Source organism: Lissotriton vulgaris, chromosome 11, assembly GCF_964263255.1.
Source record: "Lissotriton vulgaris chromosome 11, aLisVul1.2, whole genome shotgun sequence".
Taxonomy (NCBI): Eukaryota; Metazoa; Chordata; class Amphibia; order Caudata; family Salamandridae; genus Lissotriton; species Lissotriton vulgaris.
In genome coordinates this window covers 683,386,933-683,409,612 of record NC_141699.1, presented here as the reverse complement: position 1 = coordinate 683,409,612, position 22,680 = coordinate 683,386,933, and the positions used below count along the sequence as shown (strand labels likewise).

The window sequence follows — 22,680 nt, the reverse complement described above, 5'->3', positions numbered from 1 at the left end:
ATGACCTGTTATGCTTACGTTACGCGCTGCGCAGCGCGCTCTGGATCGTTTCCGGGAAGCTGCGCCTTGCGCACCGGAGCACTTCCGGGTGCGCTAACGCGTCGCGTCATATGACGCATTACGCGACAATGCAGGTGCCGAATATAGTCAAAATGTCTCCACCAACCAGCGGTCGGAATTCCACCGCTTTCAGCAGTCCAAAAAGTTCGGTCAAATCTTAAGAGCGGGAGCAACTCAACTACATGGTGAGCGAGACGTTGTAGTCGCAAGAGCGAGCGGTAAACAGTTGAATGGCGGAAGAGGCACAGAGTACCAAAAGCGGGCGGAATGGCAACTAAAACGGTAAAGGGGCGCCCTACGACAGCGTGTCTTCAGGTGAAACGGATTGTGGGACAAGGTCCAGAATGAAAGATTCTTCAAAAGGGAAAAAATTCCGCCGGACCCCGGGAGCCGGCCGCCTATGCCGGGGGCGATCTCAGGCCTCACCAGGGCAACACGACTTGGGGAGGGGGCAGGAGCCAAGCGCCCCCTCTCAGTCCGCGCCATCTCACCGCCCCTCGGGGGCCTCCGTCAAGCGGTTTAGGGAGGCACCGTATCACATTGTTTTCCAATGCAGTCAGGTCCACAAATGGACCCCACTTACTTTGAATAGTGCAGCTGCAGCAGGTGCAAATAAGGTTTAAACAGTGTTACAAGAACTGCTTAGAATTCTGAAGTATGGCACTCAATAACCAAGACTAATGCCATTTATGTAAGGCAGTGACATGGAAGCAACTCAGGGACAAAAAGCATGAACGAACATTCACGTATGAAAATCTTATTTGGAGAAGGGGTAGAATCCAAACGCCCCCTGCCATTCGCGCCACTACACCGTATGTGGAAAATCTGAAGCCATCATTCTACAAACTCTCAACGCTTGTTATCAGTGCATGAGTTTCATGCTCGATCGATTGAGCTAGCCGGATCGGGCAATAAAAAGTATAAAATAGTTATGTAAATAGTTATTTAATAAAATGTTTTATTCTGTTTATTTGGTGGTGTGTTGTGTATATTTATAATATTTGCATAGGGTTTGCCGTTATTTTGGGCGGTGTGGGTGGCGGAGTCGAGCTGTTTTGCAGCCCTCATGGTGTGGAGCTCAATTCATTTCACTATTTCCGTATTTCTCATGAAGGGTTATTCCTAATGTTTGTATTTTACCGAGGTTAAAAAGAGATCGAATTAGTGGCCTACTGATTTTGCTCGATTACTTTTATTTTTTTACACGATTTTTCACTATCTGCAAAGACTAAACAGAGTATTGCGACTTTGTGCTTGTTTGTAAATAGAGAATGATCCAAAGAGAACCAATTGTAAAACAGTAAATGCTTGGATAATAATCAATCAAATGGAGAGACAAGCAGGTACGACGGATTACAACAGGGGTAAAGGTCTGCGTTAACTACCGTTCACTATCTGCAAAGAGAGAGTACTACTAAGAGAAAAGAGGGGAGTGGGGAGGGGGGGCAGCGTTTAAAGCACATCAGCGTGCATAAACACGAAAACGTTTTTACCTATCACGTACTTGACATTTGACAGCTTTTGATGTTTGCTATTAAAAAACCATTGAAATTCACAGAAAAAACCATAGGTTATACTCCATACATAGTTAGGAATTTGCATTTACAAAACCTTGAAAATTCAATGAAAAAACCATTGGTTTTAGGCCATATATAGTTAGGGATTTGCATTTAGAAAACCTTATTTTACTCGCATAAAACCATTGAAATTCCATATATAATTATAAGCGCTAACTATATATCGCGCACCCGCAATCCACTGCTGATGATGTCACATATTACATCATTCATGACATGGTTAGTGACATCACTGATGACATCACTGATGACATCTCAAATGACATCACTGATGACATCACTGATAACATCTCATTTGACATGACTGATCACATCACTGATGATATCATTCATGTGATAATACCATGAACCTCTTCAGACTCTAATATAACCTTAGATACAATCAGTGTAAACAGACAGTCACTCATCCATGGAGTTACTCACACACCTAGTCAGTTATGCCAAAAATCAATCACACCTCCATTTTCTCAACTATACAGTTATACACACCTTACTTATTCAAACATATACTAACACATATTTACTTTACTCTCTTATACAATCTCTGATACATGTTCACAATGATCCATACAGCCACTCACACATTCACTGGCTCTTATGCACAGTTATTTATAGATGTCAACTCTCACATGTACTGTGTTTTACATATGTACTTAATTTGACATGTAGCACTGAGATATCCATTCACTCACTAATACACTCATGCACAGTCAACCGCCCATACAGCTGTTTCCACATGCAGTTTTGAATCTATACATATAGTGAATCAACTACTCACACATCTATGTACAGAGTCACACACCTCCCAGCCACCCATACACACACACTCAGTTTCCCATACAAATACTTGGACAACCAATCAATAACCCATACAGTTACTCATATAGCTACTGATCAACATATGCAGCAGTTTGTAGAACAACAGATATAATGATGTACAAATTAAGACAGTTTAGTCACTAACTCATGCCCTCAGTGAGACACATTTAATCACTCACTCATACAGTCAGTCATGCACCTACTAAATCCTTCATCCAGACACTTATATATCTACTCATTCTTCAATATGTAAAACATATTTTAACTTTACAGAAACATAGAGTCACTGGATGTTGTAATCAGTGATGTCATCAGTGATGTCATTTGAGATGTCATCAGTGATGTCATCAGTGATGTCACTAACCATGTCATGAATGATGTAATATGTGACATCATCAGCAGTGGATTGCGGGTGCGCGATATATAGTTAGCGCTTATAACTATATATGGAATTTCAATGGTTTTATGCGAGTAAAATAAGGTTTTCTAAATGCAAATCCCTAACTATATATGGCCTAAAACCAATGGTTTTTTCATTGAATATATATATATATATATATATATATATATATATATATATATATATATATATATATATATATATATATATATATATATATATATATATATATATATATATATATATATATATATATATATATATATCCTCACGTAGCAGGTGCTCATATTGAGGGAGACCACACACGAGGAAAGGTAAGTTCAGAATTTATTCGACATCTGCCAGCACAGGAATAAAAAGCAGCTCCTCATAGAACAGAGTAAACGCCGGACGCGTTTCGGGAATTCCTCTTCCCTCATCAGCGGCGTAGGATTGAAGAGTCATTGCAAGCGCCAAAACACGCACCTGATTATAATGCCTGCCTGTGGGGCGTGGCGAGTTGTGATGCCTTCTGGGCTTTGTAGTGCAGCGCCTGCCGTGACTGTGTCCAAAATTAAAGCCCCAGTGGGTGTATGGGAAAGATGCCTGTCCTCCTGTGCCCCGCTTTGGTATGCCGATTTCTGGTGGGTAGGCGCCATCCTGCAAACGTAGCCTACTCACAGGCATCTTTCCCATACACCCACTGGGGCTTTAATTTTGGACACAGTCACGGCAGGCGCTGCACTACAAAGCCCAGAAGGCATCACAACTCGCCACGCCCCACAGGCAGGCATTATAATCAGGTGCGTGTTTTGGCGCTTGCAATGACTCTTCAATCCTACGCCGCTGATGAGGGAAGAGGAATTCCCGAAACGCGTCCGGCGTTTACTCTGTTCTATGAGGAGCTGCTTTTTATTCCTGTGCTGGCAGATGTCGAATAAATTCTGAACTTACCTTTCCTCGTGTGTGGTCTCCCTCAATATGAGCACCTGCTACGTGAGGATTTTAAGCGGCCGGCTCCGGTCGCGAGGAGAGACCCCCAGCAGAAGAGCAGGTCCTGTCCCGACGCCATTGAGTGTTGGAAATATCGGGCATGAGGAAGTGAGTAGGCTACGTTTGCAGGATGGCGCCTACCCACCAGAAATCGGCATACCAAAGCGGGGCACAGGAGGACAGGCATCTTTCCCATACACCCACTGGGGCTTTAATTTTGGACACAGTCACGGCAGGCGCTGCACTACAAAGCCCAGAAGGCATCACAACTCGCCACGCCCCACAGGCAGGCATTATAATCAGGTGCGTGTTTTGGCGCTTGCAATGACTCTTCAATCCTACGCCGCTGATGAGGGAAGAGGAATTCCCGAAACGCGTCCGGCGTTTACTCTGTTCTATGAGGAGCTGCTTTTTATTCCTGTGCTGGCAGATGTCGAATAAATTCTGAACTTACCTTTCCTCGTGTGTGGTCTCCCTCAATATGAGCACCTGCTACGTGAGGATATATATATATATATATATATATATATATATATATATATATATATATATATATATATATATATATATATACATATACATATATATATATATATATATATACATATATATATATATATATATATATATATATATATATATATATATATATATATATATATATATATATATATATATATATATATATATATATATATATATATATATATATATATATATATAAGTTCACTGAAAAAAAACATGGGTTTCAGAGACGTTATAGTTAGTTGGACATTTTACTCGTATAAAACCAGAAAAAATGAAAAATGAAAAAGAAATCACTCATGACATGCTCAGTGACATCACAGATGACATCTCAAATGACATCACTGATGACATCATCCACGTAATAATCTGATGCACCTCCTCATGCACTAATTAAACCTTTCATACACCCACTCTAAAATACAGACTACTAATATTGAAACCATAGACACACCAATAGCAGGTAGTACCTAACCCCTCAGTTATTCCTACGTCTACACACAAATCCATCCAGTAACCCATACAGTCACTCATACACGCAGTCATTTATCAATACAACCACTGATATATTTACTCATACACCCATATAAACACTCACACACTGGCACTTACCCAAATAGTTACTCAAAACCTATTCACCCAAAGAATTAATTACACTGCCATTTACTGACCTATACAGTTATAAACACACCACGTCATGTATTCATACAGGTACGTACTGTCTTCGACAAATACTGATATAAGCACACACAAATCCATGCAGCCCATCAGGGTGGTGGGTTTTTGTTTGAAGGTATTCTCTGTATTCTTTTTGCACACTTATCAGGTTTTTTGCTTGCAAACTAATAGGGGTCACAATACGAGTGCACAATAAGCCTGTAGGAGCGCCGCACCAAAGAACTTAGTACATGCTATTAAAAATTAGCCAGGTGTGAGAGGCGCTACCTGGATACTCAGGCACTTGCCTAGTATCTTTAGAAACAGCAGTTACTGCTAGTCGGTTCTGCCATAACATTGGAAGAGACATCTGTTTGCACTATGTTCACACTCTAAGAGCACTTGAGTCCTACTCTGCTCACGCGGTAGCTGTGCGAGGTTGGACTGAGATTGTGTAAATTAAAATATGAATATTATTATAGTAGGATAAATTAAAATTAAATAGCACTTGCATCCTAATTTTATTAACTTATTGTGTAGCTTGTTTACTCGGCGGTGGCAGAGCGAGGCAAGACAGGCAATCACTTGGGTTGTTTTTCACAATACCCCCACAAATGATGTCTTATTTTTAATATTGTTTGTTCTTGAATAATGTGAGTCAATTAACTAAGCTTTAACAATTGTAAAATGCTTTTCATTTGGCAGGAGTCTGTTTTCTAAAATCTGGAGACTCCCATGTATGCATATGTTTTTTATGTCTACTTATTTTGAACCTGTGAATGCATTTAAAAAACAGCCACTTCTGGGTTACGGAGTGACTTTGACAAAGGCCGTTTGGTTGAAACACGTCAGTCAATAACCTTTTTGTTTCCTCAATCTTGAGTGTGACTTTGCCTTATGTATGAGCGGTGTAAGGATTTCTTGATACTATAGCGAATCCATCGCCCGCCTGTCTGCACCAACCCTGCCTGGTGGAAGTGGTCGGAAGAAAGGATGGGAGCTTTGTGTCATAGATTCCGTTGTCTACCTGGATTCTTCTTGCCCACAGACACGGGCAACCAGATAAGAGCATAAATGATTTTATTGCGATGCAGCCATTACGCTTTTCGGCTCAGAACGAGCCTTGATCACATGACAAACGCCACGGCTTCAACCTTTTCTTTTTAAAGTCACAAGTGCTCCATGCAACGTGCAAACAGTATGCAGTCATAGACATAAAGGAAACCAGAGTACATTATAGAAACAATACATTATAAACACATTTGACAAACTTGAACATCATTAATAAATATTTTGAATAAATATTTTAAAACCATGAACGTTTTGTTAATATTGTATGTAACTTGTAATTGTTCACAATTTGATTTATGGAAATCAATTTGTAGGTAAAGATATCCTTAGAATATTGTATGTAAATGTAACTGTAAAGTACATTCTTACCCACAGTATTTGATACCACATTCCTCAAATTCACAAAATCTTTGAGTATTGTTTTGTCAGTTTATTTAGGTGTGCAAAATGACCGCCTTAAAGTGCTAATGTGTTTAGTCTAATCATAAAGTGTTTATAGTGCCTTAATGCCTCTGTGTTGATTAAAACCAATTTGTTTCTGTTTCCATTGTTGCCGATATTCCAACAATGACTGATACTGTTCCTTTTATAGTCACTATTTTGTAGATTGCTTTTTCTTCATTTACTTAATCTATTTACAATTCTGATTTTGCAGCTGTTGATTGCATTCACCTTACCAGATATTAGCTTTGAATACCTATTGACCCATCTCTACAGTGTGTTCCTACCTTACACTATACAGTCTTTTGTTAAATATGTTTCTCGTGAGTGACGTGATCAATTTTTTTTCTCACTCTTCCTTCTCTCACTCGTTGCTGTTCCACTTGTGCATTCTTTTATTGTCTTATATCTATAGACATTACAATACCCCTAGATGAAAAGAACTGGAATTTTCCTCTATTTCTTTGCCCTCATTTGGATTAAACAAGCTAGTATTGGATCTTAAATATTACATATTAATATTAAATATTAAATATTAAAGACATGTGTACAAATACTCTGATGTGTTGAGTTACCCTGGGTGTTTGGAGTCCATCTCTATGATATACCATGTTTCCATCCTTCTTAATTTAATCTCTCGGTTACCCCCTCATCTACGGGGGGTACTGCATCAATGAGGTAATACCTGACTGTTGGAATTTTGGCGCTCTTTGAAATGACATGCTACCGGGTATGTGTTATCTTGATTTACTATTGCTTGCATGTGTTGGAGTACCATTTTATGTGCTTGAAGTTTGGTTCTCCCTACATATTGTAGGCCACATGAGCACTGTAACAAATGTATCACGTAGTCTGTTATGCATGTTAAAAGTTTTGTGATTTTGTGTTTTCTTGTCCTGAACGGGGTCTGGTACGTAGTTTTGTTAAGACCCTGCTGGCAAGACTTGCAGGTTTTGCATTTATAAAAGCCTTTGTGTGGCATCAGTGAGCTAATTCCCTCAATTACTTCAGGACTTGTTTTCACTAAATTGTCTCTCATGGCGGGTCCCCTACTGTGAGTAATCAACACTTTCTGTGGTAACAAGGGTCCTATCCCTGGGTCCCTAAGTAATAAGGGACAGTTACGTTTGATTATTGACCTCAGACTCCTTTCCTGTTCACTGAACCAGATAATTATCCTGAATTCTTTGACCTCTTGTTTCTTTTTATTTTCAAGTTGTGTGGTTACTGCATTTGTCCATGAGTAACTCTGAATTCTCATGTGTCATCGATTTAAGGATTGCCCTGTTTATTATTTTATGGGAGTAGCGTGTTCTAAAAATCTGGCTTTACTAGCTACTTGGGCAGATTTAAGGTCCTCTATATTGCTGCTGACTCTTCTCCGTCTCAGCATTTCCCCATAGGGGATGCTGTTCACCAAATGCCTGGAAAGCCTGGGATGGGAGCTGCTGGCATGCAAGATTGAGTTGCCAGCCGTCTCTTTGCGATAAATCCTTGTCTCAATCCTGTCATTTTGTATATACACTTGAGTATCTAAAAAGTTCACAGATGTGTCATTGATGGTGGAAGTGAAGTGCAAGTTAATATCATTATTGTTGATCACTGTCAAAAATTCAGTTGTTCGTTGCTGTGTACCCTTCCAAATTATAAATAAAATCAAGAAAATCTAGCTTAAGCCTGATGTTGCTATGTAAATACTGTCTATGCGTGGTCCCGAGAACCAGCTCCTCCCACCAGCCCATGTGAAGACACGCATACTTTGGGGAGAAGCTGGCTCCCATGGCCACCCCTCTTGTTTGTTGAACATAAAAACATTATTATTGAGACAAAAATCAACAATTTCCACCAACATTTTTCTGTGTTGCAATAATTGTCCCAGTCTTTTCCTAAAATATTATTTTAATGCCTTCACTCCGTCTTTATGATGTATACCCATGTACAAAGATGTTACATCGAGTGATATGAGAATGTAATCGCTTTTCCACTCAAAAGTGTTCAGTTTTCTTTAAAACGTCACTTGTATCTCTTATGTACGATGGAAGAGATTGTACAAATTCCTGCAAGAAGTAGTCCACATACTGCGAGGTATGTTCCAGTAGACTATCTCTGGCCGAGATAATTGGTCTCCCCGGTGGCTTCATCGGATCTTTGTGCACCTTTGGGATGAAATAGATAAAAGGTATAGTAGGGCTTTTCTTTCTCAGGAATTTATACTCCTGCATGCTGATTAGACCCTTGGTACTCCAGGCAAGTAATTTGGTGTAAAAGCCATTGTACAACACTTTTAGATTTGATACATTGCTCTTGATATAGCATGTCCTGTCTTTCAAATGAGATAATGCTTCATTTGTATATTCCTCCTTGGACCAAATCACAATGTTTCCCCCTTTATCAGAGTCTTGAATTAAAATCTGATTGTTGTCCAGTACTTTATTCATTAATTCATGATATTGGTGACTGCACCTGTTGTCTTTGATCAGGGTGTGCTGTACTTTTCAATTAAGTTATTTAATTTGAGACATCACTAGTTCATTGAAGATATCTATGGAGTCCCTTAGAGTAATGGGGTTGAACGTTGATTTCAGTTTAAAAGGCGTGGGTTTAATCATGATCATGCTTGCCGACGTTACAGGCATAGCGTTTGGATTCTTGTTGACAACTTCATTCAGTTCTGTATCTTGTGAACACAATGTACCCCCTGGCCCCACAGTTCTTGCATGTCCCTAAGGAGAGGTGATGGCGAGTGGGATTACCAGCTCAATTTACCAAACTCATCTGGGTCCATAAAACATTCACACTGTGAACCGGTAACCCTGCTTAACTTCCTGCCTATCAGAATTTTAATTCACTTTAGGACATCTACCTGTACACCATAGCTTACCAAATCTGTGTCACCTGTACTCTAAGTCCTAAGGATCGAAAAAGGTGTTAGAATAATAGGTAGAAATATTCCATTTACCTTTTATAAAATAACCACAAACTCGAGGAAAAGTTTAAGCACTTTATCTTTGCAAAATTTTGAAGGTCAACAGCCAAAATAGTGAAATTGAAGACTTTTCGAGTAAGGAAATAATTATTAAAGCAATAATTCTGCAAGACTTTAAAGATAAATTTCTAAGCATTGGTACCTGGGAAGGGTGAGAAAGGGAAACGGTACATGGACGTACCCACACAGATTATATTTACCTAGAATGGTGCGAGGACCAACCCTGGCCCCGGGCTGGGACAAAGAGAAAAAGGGCTCCAGGCAAATCAGATGCCAACTGGACAGGACAGATGCAATTTAGGACAGGTATCCTCAGCTAAGTAAAACACCAGTGTCATACCCCTCTCCGAGGCTAACACTCGGACCCCGACTGGGTCTTCAAATCTTCTGCCTCAGCAAACTCCTGATTCTTCTGAAAGAGAGCTCGACTAGCACCCTGCTCTCGATTCTCCTTCAGCATACGTTAAATCAGTGACAGGTCTGTGACAAGTCGGACAATCTAACTGACTAAGCCTACCTTAGTTTTACTGTTTTCCAGGGCAATGTACTACCCACCAGTGTTGCAAATGTATGTATTCCCTTCATTTGATTGGTCAGAAAAGCGAGGAGAGGTCATCACACCATACCAGTATGAAGTCATTTTCATTTAGTAAAATTGATCAATGTTCCCGCCCATAATTTACTTTTCCCATGATTTTATTCCACCCAGCAATAATTCTTTCAATATCATCTACAATGTATTCAAACAGTCCATATTTCTTCCTCTTGTGGGTCAGTCTGTTTCCCAGGAACATCACGGGAAAGACGGTCTTCGGCAATGGTTCAATGCCACCACTCGAGGTTTCTCCATGCTTTTGGTTCATGCATAGTGTGGTTTCAATATGGCTCTACAAGTAACCCTTCGGGCCCAAATACGAGCTATTAATAAAGTCAAAGAAAGACACATTAGAATGCGAAAATAAATGAATGTACTGTATACCACTTATTTTCTTTTTTTTTACTGTATACCACTTATTTCTACTCTAACCCCATTACTTTATTTGAACTATAGCATTAATAGTTTGGCAGAACACACAAATTTCAGTTCAAGCTGGAGCATGTGCATCAGTATGTTGAAGCATGAAGCGGCCATCTTGGCACTAGCGCGCAGCTGCAAGAAATTCACACCAAAAGCATAGATACGTCACACCACGTAGATGTGGCAGACGCATGCGCAGAATAGTTCCCGCGTTCTCGGCAGCCATTTTAATGCATTCGGGTTACTGTTAGTAAAAGCACCTAGGAAAGCTTCCCCTAGATACTAGAAATGTTGTGTGGTGCATTTGTTAATAATACAAAACATGTTTATTAATAAGTTACATATTATTTCGAGAGGCTTGAATCCGAGCAAGTTTCTATACGTGTGATACCTTGCTCCATCAATCCCCTCTTTGATGGTATTCTATACCATCACTAAATAAAGAACCAGATGCCAACTTCAGCACTCTCCAAATTCAATTTCTTCTATTGCTTTAGAATTTCTTCTTTCTCTATTCTTCTGAAAACCCTTAATTCTTCTGTAAATGTCCCCTTTCATCTCTTCAAGCTGAATTTCTTCAAATTTTCTTTTTTTTCTTCCCTTATTTTCTACATACCATCTTCTGTTTCTGCAGCATTTGCACCAAATCACTATTACTAAAATCGAAAATACTTTTTCCTACGTTAGAAAACTAACTACCTACAGAAGAGAGACCATTAGTTAGTCTCTTCCATGCACTATCAACCTCAAGAACTTTCAATTCTTCTTCTAACTGTGTAATATTTCTGGCATTTGATATTTAACAATCTAGGCAACCATAAGAAACAATCAAAGAGATTTTAATAAATGGAAGGGAATTAAGCTACAAAAATGTTTGTAAAGTAAACAATTTATTAAAGATTAAAAAGAACAATATCACATTTCCAAATTTAATATGTATGTTAAAAAAGTATAGTTTAGACAAACTAGACTTTAACAACGATGTATAAATCACATGACATCGATCACATTACAATTACAAACATATATAAAGTTAAAAAACAGGAAGTGGCAGATTGGTACTCTACGCACGTTTCGGCGGCCAGCGCCTTCTTCTGGAGTAGCCACAAAAAGTTTAAAAGTTGTTATAGTGCTGTATGGGGAATACTTTGCTTTCTTAGTTTCTTTAATGAGCGGTCCTAACCGTCTGGTAACAAGAGATGATGTGTAGATATAGCATGTATGGCTCAATGGCGACGTCTAGTCAAGATAAGACGTTAGTATTCTATTTCTAACGTCACGCTTGCACAAATCTCGAGTCCCGCCGCCGGAAGTAGAGAGCCCTGTTGAATCATTTTGGACAGGGAGTTATTTTAAACTTTAATTAATCAACTTAACTGGAGGAGGAAGAACCATATTAGAGGGGTCTTCCTCTATCAAAAATCTCCACATCAGGAGGATCTCGTTATTTATTAAGTTACCAAGTATACCCTTCACTTGAATGACCAAAAGGTTCCGGTCGGCGGGATCAGTTCTTAATCTCTTTTCCACACAGCGTTATATTTTCTTATTTGAAATCCGTCCATTTCGGAAATAGAATACTAACGTCTTATCTTGACTAGACGTTGCCATTGAGCCATACATGCTATATCTACACATCATCTCTTGTTACCAGACGGTTAGGACCGCTCATTAAAGAAACTAAGAAAGCAAAGTATTCCCCATACAGCACTATAACAACTTTTAAACTTTTTGTGGCTACTCCAGAAGAAGGCGCTGGCCGCCGAAACGCGCGTAGAGTACCAATCTGCCACTTCCTGTTTTTTAACTTTATATATGTTTGTAATTGTAATGTGATCTATGTCATGTGATTTATACATCGTTGTTTAAGTCTAGTTTGTCTAAACTATACTTTTTTAACGTACATATTAAATTTGTAAATGTGATATTGTTCTTTTTAATCTTTAATAAATTGTTTACTTTACAAACATTTTTGTAGCTTAATTCCCTTCCATTTATTAAAATCTCTTTGATTGTTTCTTATGGTTGCCTAGATTGTTAAATATCAAATGTTTACTTTTCCCTGGTCTAGGAATCAATTTTCTATGAACTCAGGGGGTCCTTGTTAAATATACGCCTAATATTTCTGGCATACCATCCAATTTCAACACTTTTATCAGGAATGTAAGTGCAACAATGTTGCGCCTTCAGCATTCTACAGACTCTGCCCTCTTTTGCCAATAATATATCAAGAGCAAGTCGATTTTGCAAAACCATAGATCTTATCACAACTAATTCAGTATTGATCAGTAAGAATCCTCCAGCAGTATCAGTTGATAAGCGATCAGCTACTGTGGACAATTTACAAATTTGTTGAGGATTCAGAATTACTCCCACTGAAGGTATCAATGCATTAAATATGTCACCTACAATTTCGGAAAAGCTAGCTCTTGTATGTCGGGTTAGTTCATTATCGCCTTCATTGCTTCCAGTGATTCTTTTTACATGGTATACCTTCGGAAATACTATTCCGAAATAGCAACTCCCATACCAATGATCAGGCAGCTTAAAATAAGCTTTGTTCCCACAAATATAATAGACTCCAGGAAATACTGGATCAGTTCCCCCTTTTAGTCTCCAACCCCCATTTATTAGGAAATTGTGTACACATTCACTGGAACCTATGAAAACATTGTTATATTCTGTTTTAACATATGGAGACATATTTTCCCTTTCTTTTCAAAATCCAGAGACATAGCAGCATGAGTCTTGCCAGTTGCCATAAAATCTTCCCTTTCAGCCCACTTGGGTATCCTGGGCTTCGGTTCAGTAGCCTTTCTATGGAAATCCTGTCTCCTTTTCTCTACTAAATTCAAAACACCTTTTCTTGTTCATATAACGTGCATATTACATTTTCGGTATGTGCTTTCTCTGGTGTGCTCCTTTATCAATACCCAATCTCCTGGATTTAAGTCATGTGCTGGAGTTGATTGTCTGACTACAGTGTCTTCCCCAATCTGGTGAGAGATAGAATGCACTTAGTCAGCCAACTCCCTGCAGTACTCCAATACTAAGTCATCAGATATATTTAACAGCTTGTGATCTAGCACACATGCTTGCCTCATTGCTCTTCCCATGAGTAATTCATGGTGACACAAGCCTGTTTTCTTGTCTGGTATGCTTCTGTGTCCCATCAGGACAAGAGGAAAAGCTTCAGGCCATTCCAATCAGGTAGATTCACATATCTTTCCCAATCTCGATTTGATTGTGCCATTCAGTTGTTGTACCACTCCAGAAGCCTCTGGGCGGTATGCACAGTGCAGCTTCTGCTCAATTCTGAATGCTTCACAAATTAGACAAGTTATTTCATTATTAAAATGAGACCCTCAGTCTGACTCAATCATTACTAGAAAACTGAATCAAGGAATGAGCTCTCGCAACAAGAGTTTGGCTACAGTTAAGCTGCCATCCTGGTCGGGTAGGCCTCTTCCCATTTGGAAAATAAACAAACAATTACAAGCAAATCAAGTTGGAGTCTTATGAATGGCCCTTCTGCTTTTCCAATCTTCCCGGGGCAAACTACAGTTTTCCAACCAGGGTTCATTCGTTGACAAGTTAAGCATCTCTGGCAAAGACTCTCTGCTACATTCCTGAACTTCTCATTAAACCAATCCTGTCTAAATAATCTTATCATTGCATCTCTGCCTATGTGTGCATCTCTGTGGTACATCCAAGCCATAGGAGCAAGCATACAGTCGGGTAACACAGGTCTTCTATCCAAGTAAATTATGACACCATCTTCAGCCCTTCTCTGACAACCTATTTTCTCCCATTCCTCCTTTTCTTTTTGTTCTGCTTCATTTTAGTAAATCTTGCACTTCTTCCCATGTCCTTACACCCTCTAGCAGCATAAGTTGGCAGCTGATTCCACATGCATCGATTTTCATGTTTACCGCCATTTTGTACTTGGCACAATGTTGGGCCACTAGGTCAGCATAATGATTACGGGCAGTCACTTTGTTGTTTCCAGATTAGTGAGCAGCGCACTTGTCCACGGCCAATTCTTTCGGTAATTGAATTGCTTCAATTATTTTTTTAACAAATTGTCCATTTTTAATAGGGTTCCTGAAGAAGTCATTAACTCCCTTTGCATCGAGAGTTGGCCAAAGTCATGCAAAACCCCGTAACCATACTGATTATCAGTGTATATGGTTACTTTCCAATTTTGCCCAATTTTGCGAGCTTTTATTAAGGCAATCAATTCAGCTACTTGTGCAGACTTGACTCCTGGCAAATAGGATGCTTTGATTATACCAGCCAATGTGCACACAGCATAAGCAGCACTCAATCCTCCTTCCTCATGTCTCATACATGAGCCACCCACAAATAGCTCATATTCTGAATCTTTCAGTGGGCTTTCTTGTAAGTCTGGGCGTGGTTTAGTACTGTATTCCGTGAGGTCGACGCAATCAGGTTCAACTTCTTCCTTCACCTCTGAATTAGGTAATAAGGTCGCTGGATTTAAAACAGTACATTTAGTTATTGTCACATTTTCTGTACCTAGAATGATCCGCTCATACGTAGTCAGCCTACTAGGAGTTAGGTACTATGTGTGAGTTTGTGTTACCAAGATCACGACTGCATGTGGGACATATACAGTTACAGGATGTCCCATCACAATGCATTCACTCTGTTCTAAACTCATGCAGGTTGCTGCTATTGCTTTCAAACAAACATCCTGGTAATGCAGATGCCACTGGGTCCAAAGTGGCAGAAAAGTATGCCACAGGACTTCGCATTAGGCCATGTGTCTGGGTTAGAACTGAAAGAGCACAATTATCTCATGCATCACAGAACAATGCAAATTCTTTGGAGTAATCTGGCATTCCCAATGCTGGGGCTTCACACAAGCAGTTTCGTAATTTCAAGAAAGCAGTCATGCTTTCATCATCCCATTCTAACGGATATTTTGCCCGTTTCTTTGTCATTTCAATGGTTTTGAGAGTACTGCAAACCCCACAATCCACTGTCTGCATAAACCTACAACGCCGAGAAACATTTTGATTTCTTTTTGTGTCTGAGGTAAATTCATATTTCTAATTATTTTGATTCTTACTGAAGTCACTCTGCTGACTCCCCTCTCTATCGGGTGTCCCAGATATTTTAGGGATGTGGTACAAAATTTCAACTTTTCAGGTGACACTTTATGTCCACCTTAAGCCAAAGGATTCAGTAAGGCAATTGTGTCAACAATGCAGTCATTCAGGGTTTTAGATGCCACGAAGAGTGTGGCTGAGGGGCAAGTCCATCTCTGTCAAGGCTGCTGAAGCCTGGAACTCGCTCCCAGCTCACCTTCAATTCATTTCAGAACCTCTGTCTTTTAAGAATCAGCTGAAAACACACATGTTCCGCATGATTTACTAATTCGATCGGATACCTGCCCTCATCTGTGCTCTCCTCCGCGCCAGGACACTCTCGAGTAACAGTGCGCGCTACAAAAGCATTATAACATAACATGACGTAGGTCGTCTATATACTGCATCAGAACAGACTGTCCAGGCAGTACCAAAGACTCAAGACATTTTTTCAAAATAGGGATAAAAATTGATGGACTTTCTGTGTACCCCTGAGGAACATGATTCCAGAAGTAAACGTGCTCATGAAATTTAAATGAGAATACAAATGTACTGTCTGGATGCAATGAAATGGAGAAAAAGGTGTGGCATAAATCAATTACACTGAACCATCCAGCACCCCTTGGTATCTGAAACAAAATTACTGCTGGATTCGGGACCACTGGGCAACATGGGACAACAGTTTTATTGATTTTGCGTAGGTCTTGTACGACCCTATATTTCCCGCTTGGTTTCTTTATTCCAATTAAAGGTGTATTACATAGACTGCTCATTATTTCTTTTGAAATGTCTTGCTCAACCAAGCGCTCTATTTCTTCTGCAACACCTGCTTTTATTTCTGGGCTCATTTTGTACGGTCGAGTATTTGGGAAAACTGCAGCTTCCTTCACTGTCACTTTTATTGGATCAACATTTACCATTAATCCTACTTCTTTTCTGGTAAAATCCCACACATCAGGATTTACGGTATTTTGAAGTTCTTCTGGTAAATCTTTTAGGTTCATCCTTTTAATTTCAGTCTCTTGCTTGGCTAACATGATTTTATAAATTACATCTTCATCTGGAGTCTGAATTTTAACTCCACTTGGGGTACAGTAAATTGTGCAGTTCATTTTGCACAGTAAATCTCTTCCTAGCAGGTTTACAGGACTGGAGTCACACACCACGAACTTATACATTTCTTTAAATTTGCCAATGCACACTATCATTGGTTCTGCGACAGGGGTCATAATTTGTTTATTAGAAACGCCCACCACTTGGATCGCTTCTCCCGAGAGGGGTATTTTTGGGATGTCTGCTGTTCTTACAGTAGATAAGTAGCACCAGTGTCTAACAAGAATTTGATGTCATTTCCCTCAACCTTGCCTTCCACATATGGACCTGACTGATCTACCGGTAAGGATGCGCCAAGTATGCATTCCTCTTCCCCTCCTCTCAGGCACTGTCAGAAACTATCGTCTTCAAAAATGTGTCTTGCAAAAGAAACGGTGGTGTTACCGTATTTTTCTTATCACTTCCCTCCAAATTTCCAGTATCCACACTGTATTTGGCTTGACTCACAAAATCTGGCATAGGGACAGAGGGTAACTGATTTTGTATTACCTGCTGTGGTTGCCTCTGTGATACTTCATTCTGCATATGTGGATTCAAGTTTTGAGTTTGGACATTATTATTTTGTATTAATTTACACTCATTTTTCCAATGTTCCAATTTTCCGCACCCGTGACAGGGAAACTTTTTCTTTGCAACTTCTTTGCTCATTTTCCCTCTAGACTTGCCCTCACTACCTTCACCTTGTCCGTCCCCTCTTCCGTGATTATTTGCCTGCTGATTCAGCTGGAGTTCTTGCTGTTCTGCTAATTTTACTTGTGCCCACATTACTTTTTCTTCTAATTTCCTTAGCTTATTATCGATTTCGTCCCCACAGTATTTTGCATACTTGAGAATCTCCTCAATAAGCTTCCCTTGCAAACATAATTTATGCTCTTTAATCATTTGCGATATTTATGGGTTTAATCCTGACACAAAACGATATATAAAGTGTGTCATGTCCTTGTTATTAATCTTTTCCAACCCGCTATACTGTTTGAATATTTGCAAAAGACGCTCTTAATATGCATGTACTGATTCATCTTTGTCGTGGGTTGTTCTGTTTATTTTGGTCCAATCTGTCTCTTTTGGGGGCCCTTTCATTTTAGGTAGGTTATTACCTGATTATATTTTTTCATCACATCATCTGACGGGCTCCTGTCTTTGGATCTCGAAGGTATTCATCATTTGGCCAATCTATCATAATTTTGAATTCTGTCCACAAATATGCAGGGACAAGTATGTCAAATAAACCATCTAAATCTTTTAGCAGCACTTTTGAAACTTTCACAAACCTTTCGACTTGCCTGTACCATTCTACAGGTTTTTCTTTAAGTTTTGGAAAATCATTGGTAGATGACAAAATATTCTGTCGGGACCATGGGACATGTACATAACCTACCCCTGGAACTTCTCTCATTGGGCACAACCTTTAAACCTTCTCTGTGTCTTTCATGATATATTTGGATGTAGTTCGATTCGCCTGAGCTTCTTCCTTTTTCTTTGTCCATCTAGCTTTCCATCTGTCTGAGTCTCCCCATTTTTGTAATAATGTAAATACGTCTTTTATTTGTAATTTTTGTCCTGACACATTCATGTTTTCTAAATCTTTGTCAGAAAATTCAGCTCTATATGGTTTCTGTAATACTTTAGATATACCTATGTCAATTCCCATGTCTGAGGCTAAATTCATTAAATTTTCATGAAATATTTTTGTATTTCGGGTAATACTTCTGCATATGAATAGCAATTCTTCTTCACTGAATATATTTAATCTTTCCAATCCTACATTCCCTGCTATCATTTCTTCTAATTCTACTCTTAATTTAAAAATGTCTAGTTTTTTGGCTGTGATTTTGGCTTTTCTACGTCTCTGGACCATCTTTCCCTTTCTCCTGAGGTTACTACAGTGGCGTTTTTAGTTCCGGTGGACGTTTGTATCTGTACTTCTCTTGAGCATCCAGGAGTAACTTTCCTGAACGAGTCACCCGCTGGTTCTCTTATAGGCAAATCCATCAAGGAAATCACTGACTGGCACTCACTTGCTTGGTCATCAACTATTATATTTTCTTTCCTGGGTTGTACTACAGGTGTGGTCAGAACGGGAGTTTTAGGACTAGACTGCTTATCTCCATATAAGGGAACAACTGGACCATCAGTTACTGGTATCGTTAGGGCTTCAGGACTCGTATTCAATTGAGTGATTTTCTGAATTAATTCATTACACTGTTTATTTATTACTTCCCTTTCCTTCTCTTGCAATACCTTTTCTATACTAGTTTAATGTACAATCTGAGGATTCAAAGGTGGTTTTAAAAACGGGGCACTAGGGTTAAGTCTATTTGTTTCTTCCTGATAAGGTGGCGGATTTTTCATTAATAAATCCTCAAGATAATCATCTTCTGAATCACTACTAGTCATTAAATTTTTCGTTTTATCTGTACTTTTACTGCTTATCTCTTGCTTCTTTAGGATATCTTGGGTAAAATCTACTAACATTTCTGTCACATCGAGGTCAGTCGCGTTCAAAAGCCTCAGTCTCCCATTCTTCTAAAGCTTTGTACTGTGTTAATCTTGGTCTGGGGTCTAATTCATTCATGCGAGTTCGCAAATTGTGCAAAATTCTACCATTAAAGGTACCATATTCTGGAAATGCCAATATACCATCATCCTTTGTATACTCTATCCAGTTTTCTAACCATACACTAGTGTGGTAGCCCCTTTCTATCATCATGTATGATGCAGGCGTTTTCGATGGTGGAACAATAATACCTTCTCTCGTTTTTACGGGTTTATTCTTTTTGAAATAATCTTTTTCAAAAATAAATGTTTTCTCTTTTCTCCGTACATGATATAGGGTCTTCCTATAATTTGTTGTTCTTGGGTAAACCTTAATATTTTCTGTCAGGGTGATTTCCTACAATTGTTGGGTCTAGATGCCACATATAATTACTGCTATACTATTTTTCACTGAAATCTTATTTTAATCAATTGTTTAATTTACTTAAATGCTTCTCCAATACCAGCGCCTCTCTTATTTTAAATGACCAATCAACATTTAATTTTCAAATAATTTCAACCAATGGTTGTGTGGCTTTTTCCCGTGAGATGAGTTCTCACACTCTGCACTCACCCCTCCTTTACAATATTACTTCAGCTACACACCCGCTGCCTCAACCAATCCCAGCACGGCTCTTTGTGACGTCAGTGCAGCATCGCGACTGACTTCCTCCTTTGGAAGGTAATAAAACAATTTAATTATTTTCCAATTTAAATGCACATTTAATTAATTAACAACATAGAAACATTGGCTACTGTGTCTGATTGACTAACTTCAAGAAAAGACAATTTCTTTCACTGCGAGTAAATCCCTTCCGTTTACCCTTCACACACTACAATTACAATGTTACTTCAGCTACACACCCGCTGCCTCAACCAATCCCAGCGCGGCTCTTTGTGACGTCAGTGCAGCACCGCGACTGACTTCCTCCTTTGGAAGGAAATAAAGCAATTTAAATATTTTCCAATTTAAATGCACATTTAATTCATTAACAACATAGAAACATTGGCTACTGTGTCTGAATAACTAACTTCAAGAAAAGACAATTTCTTTCACTGCGAGTAAATCACTTCCGTTTACCCTTCACAAACTACGAGTAAAACCTCTTCAGCTTACTCTTTACTCAAGCATCAAATAACCTGTTACTCCTTCAGACTTACCCTTTCTAGGAGATATAAGACCAGAGTTTCACCAGGGAACTCTTTTGCTATCAATAACTCTCACTTTTATACAAAAATGAATCCCTAACCAGTGCTTCAAGTACCACCTAACTATCTGCACTTACTTCATCAGACAAGTAACCTCACTGCAGTGTGGCTTCCATTTACCACCCGCTATTCAATATCCCTGGGGATTTCTGAGAACAATACAAACGGGTTGTGAACAATACATAAATCAACACAAGATTAATATAATCAATACGCAACTAACTCTCTATCTTAACTAAACTCTGACCAACCACCTGCTACCAAAGAAATACTGATGGAACGCTGGATTACCAGCTCAATTTTCCATACTCACCTGGGCCCATAAAACATTTACACTGTGAACCGGTAACCCTGCTTAACTTCCTTCCTACCAGAATTTTAATTCACTTTATGACTTATACCTGTACACCATAACTTCCCAAATCCTTGTCACCTGCACTCTAAGTCCTAAGGATCGAAGAAGGTGTTAGAATAATAGGCAAAATATAACATTTACCTTTCATAAAATAAGCACAGACTCGAGGAAAAGTTTAAGCACTTTATCTATGCAAAATTTCGAAGATCAACAGCCACAATAGTGAAATTAAAGACTTTTCGAGTAAGAAAATAATTATTAAAGCAATAATTCTGCAAGACTTTAAAGATACATTTCTAAGCATTGGTACCTGGGAAGGGTGAGAAAGGGAAACGGTACATGGTCGTACCCACACAGATTATATTTACCTAGAATGGTGCGAGGACCAGCTCTGGCCACGGGCTGGGACCAAGAGAAAAAGGGCTCCCGACAAATCAGGTGCCAACTGGACAGGACAGGTGCAAGTCAGGACAGGTATCCTCAACTAAGTGCAATGCCAGCGTCACACCTCTCTCTGGGGCTAACACTCGGACCTCGACTGGGTCTTCGAATCTTATCCCTCAGCAAACTCCCCATTCTTCTGACAGAGTGCTTGACTAGCACCCTGCTCTCAATTCTCCTTCACGGTAGCTTGTTTCCGCTCCAGGGAAGGCATGGCTTGGCAGTTCGGGCTGGACTGTTCCCATGAGGCACAGGGTCAGACTGATTTGCATATGGCCATGTCTGAACTGGGGTGGAAGAGTGGGCTAAAGAACGGTGATGGATTAAACCCAGATCTGTTGACTGGGTGTGAGTGTTTGATTGGTTCAGATGCTCCGTCCATCAGCACCCCCTTTTGTACCGCTCAATTCTCCTTCAGCATACTTTGGGTCAGTGACAGGTCTGTGACAAGTCGGACTATCTAACTGACTAAGCCTACCTTAGTTATACTGTTTTCCAGGGCAATGTACCACCCCCAAGTGTTGCAACTTTGTGCATTCCCTTCCTTTGATTGGTCAGAAAAGCGAGGAGAGGTCATCATACCATACCAGTATGAAGTCATTTTAATTCAGTAAAATTGATCAATGTTCCCGCCCATAATTTACTTTTCCCATGATTTTATTCCACCCAGCAATAACTGTTTCAATATCATCTACAATGTATTTAAACAGCCCATATTTCTTCCTCTTGTGGGTCAAACAGTCAGTTTCCGGAGAACATCATGGGTAAGACCGTCTTTGGCAATGGTTCAATGCCACCACTCGAGGTTTCTCAGTACTTTTGGTTTATGCGCAGTGTGGTTTCAATATAGCGTTACAAGTCACCCTTCAGGCCCAAATACGAGCTATTAATAAAGTCAAAGAAAGACACATTAGAATGCAAAAACTAAATGAATGCACTGTATACCACTTATTTCTACTCTAACCCCATCACTTTATTTTAACTATAGCATTATTAGCTAGGCAGAACACACAAGTTTTTGTTCAAGCTGGAGCATGTGCATCAGTATGTTTAAGCATGAAGCGGCCATCTTGGCAGTAGTGCGCAGCTGCAAGAAATTCCCACCAAAAGCATAGATATGTCACACCACGTAGATGTGGCAGATGCATGCGCAGAATAGTTCCTGCATTCTCGGCGGCCATTTTAATGCATTTGGGTTACTGTTAGTAAAAGCACATAGGAAAGCTTCCCCTAGATACTAGAAAGGTTGTGTGGTGCATTTGTTAATAATACAAAACATGTTTATAAATAAGTTACATATTATTTCGAGAGGGTTGAATCCTTGCAAGTTTCTATACGTGTGAAACCTTGCTCCAACAGAGGCATGTCTGATATAGATAAATTCATT

The 22,680-nt window shown here is 39.4% G+C and overlaps 1 pseudogene; it reads right to left on the bottom strand.

Moving 5' to 3' along the window:
• The window catches only part of LOC147683334 (forkhead box protein I1-ema-like), a 44,328-nt pseudogene that overhangs the window by 20,527 nt on the left and 1,121 nt on the right, over positions 1 to 22,680 (bottom strand).